The 13,767-nt window shown below is 43.5% G+C and overlaps 1 protein-coding gene across 7 annotated transcripts in view; it reads right to left on the bottom strand.

Annotated features, from left to right (window-relative positions):
• SUSD6 (sushi domain containing 6) overlaps positions 1 to 13,767 on the bottom strand; it is a 72,661-nt gene that overhangs the window by 48,649 nt on the left and 10,245 nt on the right. The gene's annotated exons all lie outside the window — the stretch shown is intronic.

Here is a 13,767-nt window from a genome sequence, read left to right as displayed (position 1 = left end):
TTTTTGGTTTTGTATTTTTTTTTCCTTTCTAGATATGCCTTTATTTGGAAGAGCATTCCCTTTGGAAACTATTGTTTCAGCATTTTTCCCCTGCCGCACTGCATCACAGAGGCAAGGTTTCATACTTTCAGCTTTAATCAGTACAACAGCACACTTACAGAGAACCATATGCACAAAATGTTCCAGAAAGCTTTCCAAAAATAATAAGTCCTAAAAAAGAAACCTCACAGTAAACTGAAATGGCTTCAGGGAAAGAGAATAAAGAAAAGCCGTACAAAGGCAGAACCTCTTGAAAGCACAAGCAAGCTTGAAATGATACGTCCAGTAAGAACAGGATTCTCAAACAGGCACTGTATTGGTTGGGTCACTTTTATATCCGAGAAGATTTTCTCATTTATGCAGCCGTGTTAATCTGTTTCAGGGAATACATCACACAGCACACGCACAGTAAAGGCTTATTTCATAAGCCCTCGCTACTAGAGTATGCTTTCTACCCATTCTTACTACTTGTTGTGCTTCTGCTTCTACTGATGAGGCTAAAAGCATTGGTCTGCTGTACGCGCAGCTGCAATACCACCAGGCAACAGTCATTTCATGAGGACATTCAGTTGGGAATTTCTTTTTCCTAAGCCTTCTATATAACTTCAGTGTACCAATCTGGCATTTACATAATTATACTACAAGACAAATTCTTTTTTTCACATTTGTCTTTTACATTTCTTCCTAAAAGAAGAGCCGTGAGGCACCACTCTCAACAGATTTAGAAATTACCACCCAAACGTGAGAGCATGCACTCACCACTTCCAAAGGACAGTGATATTTGCTGCGTGGTACCTATTAGCTGCATCAAAGCTTATGCAGAAAGTTCTCTGCAAGAAACATTCCCAGTATCACACCCTTCCAGGTATCAGCATCTAGACACCTGACAGCGCAAAGCTGTTTTAAGATAAACACACACATTAAGCACTCTCTGTCCTTTTAGTGCCAGGAAGGTTGAATCTTCCGACAATCTAGTATTATCGACCACCTTGAGAAATCTAAGAAGTACACTGACTAACTTTGGTTCTAAAGTTAAGCCTACTTTTGAGATCATAACACAGAACTGTTTCAATAACTCTCAATGAGAGGAAAAAAAGCAGAGACCTTTGGTCATTCTTAGCACCGTGGCTCAGGCTGGGAAATATTAGCTCGTTATGCCCCTTTACATTTCTTCTTTGTAACAGCAATACATTAAATATTTTCTTTTTAAGATGCACCATTCTAATGTCACAGACACACGTGCAATTGCTCCAGACCCTCTCTGTGACAGAGGCAGATTACAATGGTAAGAGACATTTAATTCTGCAGAACCCAGTCAAGCTTCTCTTTTGACAGCATGCAATTTGAGAAGGAAAACTTGATTTTCCATAGTCACTCAAAGCCCCTGTAGCTCAAACCACAGGAGGCACGGGGCAATGCTCACACAGCCCCACAATCTCCCGGCCAAGCACCCTTCACCGACCAGAGCCAATCCAAGTGCCCCACTTGCAGCCGTCAGGCTCCAGGCAAGGCACCATCAATTAATATCCCAGAAGTTAATACTCAGAGGCTGTGAGAACAGGCACGGGAAATAGGAGTCCTAACAGCTTCCTTTGTTTTAAGCCATGTACTCACAAAGAACACATGCATCAATAAGCAGAAAGAACCCCACAGCTGCTTCTCTCTAACTGGTTTCCCCCAACAGGCTACACTTAATTTGATTTTCTAACAAGGGATCCATTTTCATTATGTTCTGATTTGAGTAGCACGAGCTAGGCACATCAAACCAGAGCAGCACTAAGAACTGCTGCTAACCACTTTTCACAGGCAAGCAGACACACACAGAGCAGAGGCCAACTGCTTGGAGCAGAATATCCAGCACAGGTCACTTTGTAACAGCATAGGCAAACTGGTGTCCTGTGACCTGCAGGCACAATTCTAAGGTTGAGCAGTAACCATACGCACCACTACACTGGGGATGGAGAGAAGGAATAAGCCAGAAAGGAATAAGAACCCCCAGGACAAAACCTGTCATACGCAAATCCTGTAAACTGCATTTCAATGAAAGGTCAGTTTGATGCTCACCCATCTGTATAGCAGCAGCAGTTCCCTGTCCTTCTGGTCCTCTCATTCATTCCTTGTACACCAGAGTTGTCTCTGCCCCCAGCACCTGAGCACCAACAGGATTTGTGGCTACCTTGACTACCAGGCCACACTTCCACCCAGCCAGCTTCAGAGCTGCACCCCATGCTGCCACTTCCCTTTCCTCATATAGCTGACCACCCCTTCCACAACATCAATCTGACCTTCCTAGACCTGCTGGGGAAACCAGGTCCTTGCACCTGCACAGCACTGTGGCTGGTGGCAGCAGCTGGGGAAAGGCATGGGGCCCCCACCTCTGCTCTGCATGGAGCTGTTCTGGTTCAAGTGAGCAGCTCACAATGGCTGCTGGGCCAAGTAATAGCTCAGCCTTCTTGCTCCTAAATCCAGTTCTGTCTTCAATGCACATTAGAATGTATCAGAGATGATTTACCATGTTTTAAGATGCTCTTGATCAAAATCCTGCACCTAAATCAGGGCTCTAAGCAGTCTGCTTTCTACGTAGACTGAAAAATGGAAAGCTGTGTGACAGTACTCTGCTATAGCCAAAGGCAACAGAGGCCTGTCCAGCTACAGACAGGAAGTCAAATGAAATAAAGCTGGGAGAGGGGGAAAAGCTGTACTAAGCAGGATGGCAAAAGTCAGCACTGGCTTTGGCAGTCCATCACATGTCTTGTGCAACAATGTGAAAAGCTAGCAAGTGCTGCGCATAGAAAGAAATCCCACTTGTGCTGGCCCTAGGTCAGAAGGTGAGGCATCCACACCTGAAGGACACAGGTTATTTAGCAATCTGCCTTGCACCTCTGCATTTTTATTTATTTGTATTTATTTTTAAAGGCATTTTGCAAATAACTATGAAGCTCCAGCCGCAGCCAAAAATCCTCAAGCAATTTCCTGTCTCTGGAAGAAAGGCTCCCTCACAGTGAATTGATTAAATATGAGCTATTAAAATTAGTATACAGCAAGTTGCACTAACAGTAACTCCCTTCATGTTTGTACCTGTAACATACTGCTCCAAGCAGAGCACAAAGATAAACTACAAAAGCAAACAGAATCACAAAATTAATTCACAAAAAAATCAGTCAAACTGCATGATGAAGGTTTAACAATGTTTTTCCATGGCATAGGATTTTAACTTGTATTTAATCTATTTTCAAGTGAGTGTCTCAAAAGGAATTCACTCGATCCCTTTATTACTCTACTCTTAACTTTAAACTTGTTTTCCCCGCTTTGTGAGCTTGACATGCTATTTAGTTTTTGGAGAATCAGCACTTTTCATCACAACTGTTTGCAGCCTAAGACTTTGCTGCAGAACTATAAGCTACATCTACTTGTTCCATCTTCCCGTATTACCAATTCCCATTTCTTCTAAGGCCAAGCATTTTAAATAAAAACCACACCGCAATACAAGTGTTCATTCCTATAAATGTGTGGGTGTGTGGGGAGTAAGTAATCAGCTTGATGCACCATCAGAAACTTGCTCTGAAGTCCTCTGGCATCTCTTGAAGAGACAGCGATACTCACCCAGTGCAGGGAGTAAAACAATGGCACTGGAGCAGTTAAAGAGCAAGAAAGAGTGACCACTTAAAGCACATTTTCCACACAGCACCATGCAGAGGGGTCATACATCAGCACCTGCCTTTCAAACAAGTTAACGCTGCTTTTATTTTCTAGTGGAGAAGAGTGAAAACTATGCAGAGCTTACATAAATGGTACATGCACAGGAACTGACTGAAAAGGTTTGGGTTGTTCCAGTTTTGTCCTTTGTTGTTTTATGGTGGTTTTGTTTTGTTTTTAAGCTAACCTCATTTCACTACATGCACAGAAAAACAGAAAAAAACTAACAGTTAAGATATTATCTGTAGCTCCACCTAAAAACCTTAGGGAAAGATTGTATTGTGCACGTCACGCACAGCAGCAGCACTCAGAAGTTGGTGGCCTACCATTTGCAGCTGTGCAGGCTTTCAACAGAAGCCCTCAAGATCTTTTAAAAGGCAACTTAACAAGCCCCACTTTGGCAAAAGGATAGCTACCACGTGCTTTATACACATTCTAGTTCACCTGAAACCACTTAACTGGGTGAGATCTGAGCATGACATGTACGAGGTGCAGCAAGAGTTGCCTCTCAGCAGTGAACTATCTTCGTCTCCCTTTGTGCTTCTGGGTCTCCTTTCCTCATGAAGTAGAGCCATTGTTTCACAGGCACAGTTTGCCCAGAAGAAGGAAGTGGGAGGAGGACAAAAAAGAAGCCTGCATTGTGGAAAATAAATAGCTCCATTAAGGCTTCACAGGATGCCATAAGGCACATTTTTAGGAAACCACCCTCCTTTACAGTACACTGCAGAGCACAGTCGCTATCAGCAGCTCTTAAACAGCCACATCCCCTTTCCGGGCTGTTAGAACAGTGCTGCAGCCGCCCCTTCCCACTCCAGCCCTCTCACTGCTTCCAAATCTCACTCCTTGCAGAGGCACTTGAAGGTAGGTGCCTGGAGAGATTGCAGGGGCTGCTTTATAACACCTCTGCAATTGGAAAGAGATGCCCAGTGAAACTCTATCAGACCCTCGTCAAAGAAGGGACCATCTGCCAGTAAGGACTGAGCCGAACAACTTACTTCAGAGACACCAAGGTTAAGTTTCAGCTTCATTGCCAAGCATGACCATGCTTTATTTACATTAAAGGCACCAAGAGTCTTCACAAGTACCTCACAAATAAACAACAAATTCTGAAGCCTAGAGACTAGGGAAGGCATACCAAACAAGGAAATCTTGTGTTGGGAAAGATGAAACATGGGAATGGGGAAAAGAAGCAGCCATGTGAGGGCCTTGCCATTTCAGAGCATGGTAATGCTCAATCCCCACTGCACACTCCTGAGTGCATATAAAGTTCAGCTTCAAGCCAGTCATCAAGAACTGGCAGCATGCACAGGATCCCAGCTCGCTTCTGCAAGTGTCAGCTCAGGCCTATACAAAGTACAAAACATTTGAGATTGCTGAATTAGGAACTGTTCTAGTAACACATAAAACATTACAAAAGAAGAAAGATGAATAATGCATGATTTTAGGCTGCCAGACCTAGCATTCTTCGATAGAAGTTTCTTTTTAATATATATATATTAAAGAGATTAACCCAAAGTCTGCCGCCATCTTCATTCCAAGAGGCAACTACTTCCTGCTTATTTCAACAAGACTAAATCCCCATTTCTTAAATAGATTTTTTTCCTTCAGTACTATGCTAGGAAAAATGTATGAACCAGTCCTGAAGAACTTCAGAGAAGCAATCAAGACCAGCAACACCTTTAAGACCACACCTGAGCTACAGGCTGCTTTGTGTAGGTGACTTGTACAATAAACCGTTTCTCAAGGGTCAAAACAGAGCTCTAGAGTCCTGGAAAGATTTTAGCTTACCACCACAGCTAGGTTACACAGTCTGTTGACTTGAGGAATGTCAGGTATATCCCAAGCAACACCTGGCTTGCTCTGCTAACCTACAAACAGTCAGCAGAGTTGAGACAAGCCCGTTACTTTGATAAAATCAAGTTGGAAGAGATTTTTCCTGGACTAAAAAAAATAAGGCCAAAAGGACCTGATAGTCTCGTGGTAGCTCCCAGCTTGTAGTTCTGTGTTTGAATGCTGGCACATATTTTACAAAAGAACTGAAAGCCACACACCTCCTTAGAGCAGCATCTCCTTTGCCTTACATGAACCACAATTATTGTGAGATAAATGGTCTGTCCAATATAACAAAATGTTAGATGGCATTTTAGCCGCGTATTTTTTCATGGTGTGCATAAAAGCCCTCAGTCTCTCATGCTGCTTCTTCCCTCTCTGCATATACCTCCCTCATCCTCCCACCCAAGGGCAGTCCCTTGGTTGAAATGTCATTTGCTCTCCCATTCTTTTTAGCACATGCTCTGTAATCTTCTTTTTGACACATTACAGCTAATTGTTCTGCCTCACTGTGCAAGTATCTGCAATGGGAGAGATGCAAAAAAAAGACTAAGGCACGCATTCGCTTCAAATAAGCGTGCGGACAGGAGAACAAAATCTTCAGGATCTCTTCCAGCCTTGTTAACATTTGCAAGGCAATGGGATGCCCAAGTCTGAACCTCAGAATCAGAGAACACCATGCTAGTTGCTGGATAAACCCAGTAAAAAAACAATAACCCAACATTGCTATAAAGACATCAGAAGCTCCCATTGCAGAAAGAAGCCACCTCTTGAATTTGAGTCATGACTGTCTCCCTGTGATCTTACTCTCACAATAGGTTCCTTATGATTGAACCCCTGAAAAAAGCTAGAGCTATTTGGTCTGCTGCAAACAACACCCAATAAGACCCGCACCACGCCTGCTCTTAACGTTCTCTTTGTTCATTACAGTGGATTCAGAGGATTGAAGAGGAAATTAAAAGGTCACTCAGACATTTGAGCTATTTCTGAGCCAGAACATGCCAATAATTTGGCTCAGAAGCAAGAACCAGAAAGCAAGTCTGTGTGGAAGCAGACCTTCTTCTCTCAAACTCTTATCGGAAATATTTAAACTCCCTTTTTATTTCTGTAGCCACAGTCACTGACGTTAGCTCGATCCTTGTTGATTTATATATAAAACCAGATTTATTCATAAGGTAAAGAGTAGGACTACATATTCATTACTTTATCGCCACTGGCCCTTCCCCTCCAGTTCCCAGCTCTTTCCCCACACTGTCAAGCCTTAACATAGTCTCCCCTCTGTTTCCCCTTCTCTTTTGTTCCCTCAGACTACCACATCCCTTTACCCTCTCTGCACACACTTCAATTCATGTCTGACACACCTGAGTTAACCTTCCCTCTCCCTCCAGTTCCCAGTGCTACTTCCTCAGCTGAACTCATTAGCAGCATCTCCAGGACTGTTCATGACTGAAAAAGTCACCCCTGGGCATAAAGGAATGAGTTTGCAAGGTTTTGAGGGCAGTTACTTTGTGAATTTTCAAAGGTGCCGTGTGGCTGCAATTTGGAGATGTGAAATTGCTCTGCACCACGCTGGCTGATCCATGTTCTCCCTTCTCAGCACTGGGAACAGAGGTGTTGCACACCAGTAATGCAGGCTGCTGTCCTCCATGCAAGGGGTCATTGCCACCCTACAGTTGTCTGCCTGACATTTTCCTAAATAACTGCAACTGGGAACATGGGGGATCTCCCGCTCCAAGGAAGAAGCAGACTGGCTCTGCTCCAGTGCCAGATGTACTTTCAGATTGCCTGCTGCTTCTCCTGTTGCCTTTTTTTTTTATTAATTGCTCCCCAATTTAACCAAATCTCTTTAAAAGGGAGAACCTATGAACAATCCTACAATTCCCAATTGGGATCAAGAGATGCTGCTAAACGTGCCTTTCAGGGCTTGGTGCTAAGTCAAAGTGTGGCTGCAGAATGGGAAATAGGCTACTGCAAAGGCTGTGGTGAGCCAGCTACCCAGAGAGGATCAACCGCCTGCCCTGCTTCCTTCACTAGAGGGATGGGACAGAATCTCTTCTCTAGATGTCCATGCCTTCCCAAAGGGGAATATCAACCCACACATTGCTGTAAGCCTTGCAATGTAAAGCAGCAGACGACTCATCATCATACTTGGCAGAAGAACCACGCTAGTACCTTTCTGAAATTGACGAAGGTTAGATCTATAAAAAAAAGGAGAAGAATTGTCTTACACCTGGGCAAGAAGCCAGCAGTTCACACCAGTGCTTGTTCCAGCAGCGTGGGCAGCAGAGTTCACACAGGTCAAGCAAAGCAGCACAGGCTCAGAGAGCCTTGGACACCCCCTCAGGGGTGGAGACAGGTGACTCTTTCCAGCCAGGCCTCCCCAGGAATATGAAGAATGCCATTTCTGAAGAGCTGAGTCACTCTCACCAGCAAGAACCAAAGCTTCTATTGGTGTTGCATCAAGTGCTTTAAACAAAACCCCATGCAAACAAAGAGAAGAGAACAACTCTTCATGGTGCAGTCTTCCAACCCGTGCATGCCAGACTGAGATGCTGTGGTCTGTTGGCACTTACAGATACTTGTCCCCTGCAATCCTTCATCATATACCTTCTCTCCCTTACTGAAATCCAACAGTACTCAGGTAAGCAAGAGTGAAAACAATAACACTGTTAGGGAAAATACAAAAAATGCTAGTCATTTACATCCAGAAATATCCCCATTCTCTTGTTAAAACAACATTGCTCTGGTATATAAAGTTATGCAGATTTGTAAAGAAATCGCATTTGCAAGTAAAACCAAACTGTAACAAGTTACCACAAGGAAGGTGGGGTGAACAACTGATTCATACTGAAGAACAAAGTTCATAGGCCATAATTAATACCAGCACAGCAGGATAAACTATCCAGCTGAGTAGTGTACTGACCCAGAATGCAGGGTTCAGTTACCGTCTATGCACATGTACACTTCAGTAACACAGCCCAAGCAACATTTTATGCAGGCCTTTCTGTGTCCCTCATTTTTCAATGCACATTTAAAAATTCAGAGCAATTACCTGATACACTGGATCTGTGCTCTTACAGCCCTCTGCAGAAAGGGTAGAAAGAAAACAAAGGGAATTTGTGTAACAAAGGAAAACAGAGCAAGAGAGGAACATCTGCTACTTTTACCAGGAACACCATATGGTCTGTATCTGAGGTACAGAGAATGAGTTCATTCATATTTAAAAGCAAAAGTAATAGGTCACTCCTCCCAGGACATAAGGGAAAATGGCTTTTCCGTTCTTACCACTCCAGCCCTATCATCCCCAACACAGATCTGGCATTCTGAAGAACTGGTGCTGCTGGTATAGCAGCCTAGGCAATCGAGCTCAGAGCACTTCATTACAAGACGCCAGAATGAGGTGATGAGAATGCCCCTTCAGAAGTTTTGTTTAACCTTAACACAAGCATGCTTTATCCAGCCAGAACCGCAGTGTTGAATGTCTAGTTTTGTCCAAGCACTGCTTGACGACTTGAAACTACGATGCATTTGGCAGTAGTACTGTGCTGACTATTCCTTACATCTCAACTGCCATCCTGGAGCCACTGTCAGTTCCTGTAACAGTAACCAACAGAGGTAGTTCAGGACTGAATACCCAAGAACCTCGTTCTGCAATGCATTAGCAGGAAGTCAGAAAGCAATGCTGCTACAACACAAACACATCAGCTGAGGTTTCTACTTCAGCAGTGCTATCCCTCAGCAAAGTTACAATACAGGATATGCAGGTCAAGCAGGACAATCTTAATGCAGTTTCATTGTCTCTTTAAAAATCGGATCAGTAAGTTCTGTCTTTGTCATGCTTTGTTTTTCTCTTTTTGTGCCCTTGGTAGTGGCCAACACGTGGCTGTAAAAGCCTTCTGCAAGCAGGTAAGACTGGTGGTACTAGTGAAGACCTTCAACAGCACACAAGCTAATGCAGCTATTTGAAGAGTTCCTTGTCCCAGTAAAGCCTTGCCATATTTGTTGCTTCTTTATTCTTTCTAAACCAGAATCCTCACTTGCTCTCTGAAATTTAAGCTTTATCAACTGAGTTTTCATCACAAGAGGCGGATAGCAAAAAAGGATTAGAAGGATTTTGCAGCAGTGCTGAGCAGCCTAAGCCACAGAGAACAGCATATAAAAGCCAGCTCTTCAGCTCTCAGACAATCAAACACCAGAAGTAAATAAAATGGAAAACGACAAGCCAGATTAACAAGTGCCAGCATTAGCTCCCAGACTCATCCAGGTCACAACACATTCCAGTGTCCCCTCTCCATCCCTTTAAAACACTCCAGTGTGAGTCCTGTGCTGCCTTGAGCAACACATACCGCTCTGCATTAGGCTCCACCCATGGAACAACCTGGGCAAGAAACTCAGACACAAACACTCCTACAAAAAGAGCAACTCACAAGGGCCTATAGCAGAGCCAAGTATTTGCCTAGATACCCCCACGTTCTTGGTGCAGAACAGACTCAAGTCCACTGCCAAGGCAGCAGCTCCGCTACAAGCAATAAGGGGGAAGTAGTGCAGCAGAGCAGAGACACAGACAGCAACTGTCTGATGAACAGCCTCACTGCCAGAAAGTGCATGAGGGAAAAGGAATCCAACATGATTTTCAGCTTTTGCCAAGTCAAGTATTTACACAGAAGTTGGTACCACTCTCATCTTTGGACCAGAAACTTCAATCTTATGCCTATTAAAAAAATCCACCTTCTGATGATGCTTTTGTAGCATAGTTATTTTCTCCCATTTCTTTCCAACCCTTCCCCCCCACACATACGACGGATCCTGCTAGAAAACAGGTACACAATACACCAGAGTGCAACAGAAGCAGTGTACCCCTGTGATGCAGCAGCCTCCTAGGGAACCCGAAAACTGAATGCAGCCTTCTGACTTTACGGCCTTCTGCAACACAGGAGGTCTGTGTCAAATTACCCTTATATAAGATTTTCCATGCCATCATAAGCCACCCACAATCGATTTTGAGCAAGATCCATAATCTAGGTTTCCTCCTCGTGAAAATGAACACCTATTGCCAGCAAAACCAACGCAGAATTAAATGCATTTCTAGACTTGGGGGTGGGGTGGGTAGAAGGGGTGCAGAAATCAATAGCTTTGGAAATCACAATGGCTGTAGCACAGCTTTAAGCAAGTCAAAAGCCACTGGGAGAGATTAAATATAGACTTCTATAACAAACACTTCTACAGTCTCTTTCCTGTCTTGTATCATTAACTCTGCTTGTGGCTAACTGTGATCAAAACCACTGCAACCTTGTTACACTTTTCAGAAAAGAAGAATTTTGTGGGGAAAAAAAAAAAATCAGGGCTTTGGGTTTTTTTTGTTTGCTCATTTATTACTATGTGGAACTTGGGACATCCTATGCATTTCAGTATTACCTAAATCTATAGCTGCACAGTGTTCCCATAACGCTCTGGGGCACAAAGAAGGGAAAACCTGAGAACAAAGGAAGGTCAGAGCACACCAGCAGCTGTGTGAGTGACACCAGTGCACACAGGAGTGCAGGAAGAGGCAGTGGCCAAAATGTCAGCACATGGTACCCACCCTCTACAAAGAGTAAAGGAAACTGAGAGGGAGAGACTAGTACTTGACAGGGCAAAAGTCACCTTCCACATGTTCTCTTCTAAAATCTGCTCTCAGCCCTGCAGTTTCAATATTTAATTTCATTAAAAATTGAGGAGAGGCACTATTGCATCTTGCTTAAAAGCAGTTTAGTTTTGTCTCAGGAAGTCTCGCTTTCATTCTCGTATTTCTCATACATACATACAATAATAAAAGGATATTTTTTTCATTCATGAATTAAAAGGAGCTTCAGGTGTTAGAGATGCCCTCAAGCTGTTCTGTCATGGTCTGAACTCACCTGACTCCTGATTGCTCAGTTTCTTACCACCTCATGCAGAGTAGAGATGAAAAAAGAGAAAACCAGCCAAAGCCTACAGTCCTGGGAGAAGCAGATCTATTCTGCAGGGTATCAGAAGGACAATATTTATGACAACAGGCATAACCCCATCTACTAAAAGGGGAAAGAAGCATTTATGTTCCAAACTTTTGTAATCTTATATAAGTAAAGCAACTTTTCAGACATCAGTAGGATTTCCCAGGTAGAATTTCGTACCTTTGAGTAGTCACTGCCTCTAGGCAATCAGAAATCCCAGCCTAACAGCATTTTGGTTTGTTCTTTGAACACCAAGAGTCTGAGTTCTCCAGCCCAGTGACGTCTGGATAGGAAGTCATTCCATTTGTTGCAAAAGCAGGTGAGGTCTAGCTCAGGGCTACTACAGGAAGAAATGTTCAAATTCACCTTTTTCCAGAGATTCATGTAAATCTTGCTCTGTGGTATAGCTGTCACTGCATGTTTTTCATTCCAGATAAATAAAGCGGTTTATTTAATGCCTGGTACCACAAAGTAGGTTAGTTTTCCTTTCCAGGACAGGTAGCAGTCCCGAACTGTAAGCATGGTTCCCTCCCACAGCCACCCACACGTCCAAGGTCACAGATTCCCCACGCGTCACCCAATGTGTCAGGGGTGGCTGGCACAGCCCTACACAGACAGCTGGAAACTTGGCAACCTTACAGCCAAACAGTGGAAAAAACACTATATAATGAAGTTGCACACCATAGTACAAGGCGTACAGCTGCCTCACATTACATCCTATTACACTGGAAATAGCCATTAATTGTAGAAGTAAATCCACATGCAATTTTTATGCAATTAACTTTTAGCTTCTGTAATTCAGGTCTCATTCCAGAAGACTTCAGAGCAGCTCATCCTGTGTTACAGAGGGTTTTTTTTTAATAAAAAACCACCTATGTAATCCAAGTGTAAGGCTCACTGCAGCAATGCCTTCCCCACAGAAATACCAGGGAAAAAAGAATGCATGTAACCTTTCAAGTCCTAAAGAGCCCAGCCAGCAGCAGCCAGCTGAGTATCACCTAAAACATGAAACTGAACAACAAAACCTCTGCAACCCTCTTCTGAGCCTCCTGCTGCTCTCTGGTAGTGGCAGTGATTTCACTGGTTAAGAACTCTGTTTCTCCCGAGGGAAGGCCTCTTGAGGGACAGGCACCTATTCCATATAGCTCAGACCGCTATGGAAGACACCCAGATTCTCACCTCACAATCAGCTCTCCAGAATCTGAACGCTTGCTCTGCACAGGAATTGGGCCTAGAGTATCTCCAGAGGCCCAAACTTTATTACTGCCAGTTTTCACAGCTGAAGCCATTCTTTCTCTCCAAGATGCTAAGCAACATCACCTCTGCTGAGAGCTACCTCCTGGGCTCCAGGAGACTGGTAGACTGTTGAGAGTTTTGTCTTCCTGAAGGCACTCAGACTATCATTTTCCTAAAAGTAGCTTCACATAGAAGAAACAGACTAGTTTTAATTAACTACATTTTTCTGTGTTATTTTTTTTCCCTACCTTCTTCCACCACTCGCTATTGACCTTCAATTGCAATGTGTGGTCCCACCTGAGAGGAGTACCTAGCACACTGCAGGTTACATTCCAGTTACAGACACACAGCTCAGGAAACTGATCTACTGTGTGAAAATTCACGAGATCAATATGAGCTCATCCAGCGTGCTGCTCTATTTCCTGAGGATGCCACAGGCTTTGCTAGGCAGGAAGCACGCAGAGAAGCTCAGGCAACAATTATACAACATTCATGGCACTGAATAAAGCTTCCATTAATGCTTCCAATACTAAGCACCTTTCCTAACCTCCCTTGGTTTGGTTTTTCACTTGAAATAAAATAAACATAGCTCTGCAGGCAGGCAGAGACTGTTTCTGTTTTCATAGGCACTGTAACTAAAGTACTCTTCTCAGTATCCAATCCCTGGGTTGCAGGCACAGCATCACATGCTGCTGAGCACACTTACCACATACTCTATTTGCAATATTGTTACTTGCCTTCCCTGTAAAAGGGAAGAGCACTTCCACAGTAGTTTTTCAAACACCACATACATACAGAGAGTGTTAAAAGAGCAATCACCCTCACAGTCTTATCTGAAACAGAGTACTGAATTTGTGGGCTCATCCCCGTATAACAAAATGAGTTAAGCCAGCTTCAAAAAGCCTGCTTGAAATATCTTATCAGCTGTTCTTTAGCCACACCCTTCTCCAAAAAAAAAAAAAAAAAATTGCCTCAACTTGAAAAACAGGCTGCC

The sequence above is a fragment of the Cyrtonyx montezumae genome, unplaced genomic scaffold, assembly GCF_038088225.1.
Source record: "Cyrtonyx montezumae isolate F1298 unplaced genomic scaffold, pur_monq_1.0 scaffold_10, whole genome shotgun sequence".
In the NCBI taxonomy this organism is placed as follows: Eukaryota; Metazoa; Chordata; class Aves; order Galliformes; family Odontophoridae; genus Cyrtonyx; species Cyrtonyx montezumae.
This window is presented reverse-complemented; position numbering and strand designations above follow the sequence as displayed.